Genomic DNA, 413 nt, shown 5'->3' on the forward strand with positions numbered 1-413 from the left:
ATTCAACGGAGGAAGGGGGCTTGTTTAGGTAATTGGAATAGGATCATGCTTAAAATATGTAAAAGTAAAATTTGTCAGTTTTAGTTATGGAGAAGCATAACGATCCCCATAATCCGTCATTATGCTTATCTTCCTGAAGATTATTATGTGACATGTTATTTCCTTGACTAAATCTTAGTGTTGCCTTTTCATTTGCACAGAAATCGCGTTTGTTTGCTCTTTCCTCATGCACTGAAATTGTAATTGCTTCTTGTTCTCCTGAATCAGAGGTTTATTCATAGTTTACGAAAGCCATGCATAATAATGTATTTACTCTGTCGCCCAAAGAAAGTTTTCTAATAAGTCTCTGTTGTTGACCTAGCAGGCCCCGAAATTCATCCCTCCAATTTGGAGACCAAGGCATAGCTGGTTTC

The sequence above is a fragment of the Penaeus monodon genome, chromosome 22, assembly GCF_015228065.2.
Source record: "Penaeus monodon isolate SGIC_2016 chromosome 22, NSTDA_Pmon_1, whole genome shotgun sequence".
In the NCBI taxonomy this organism is placed as follows: Eukaryota; Metazoa; Arthropoda; class Malacostraca; order Decapoda; family Penaeidae; genus Penaeus; species Penaeus monodon.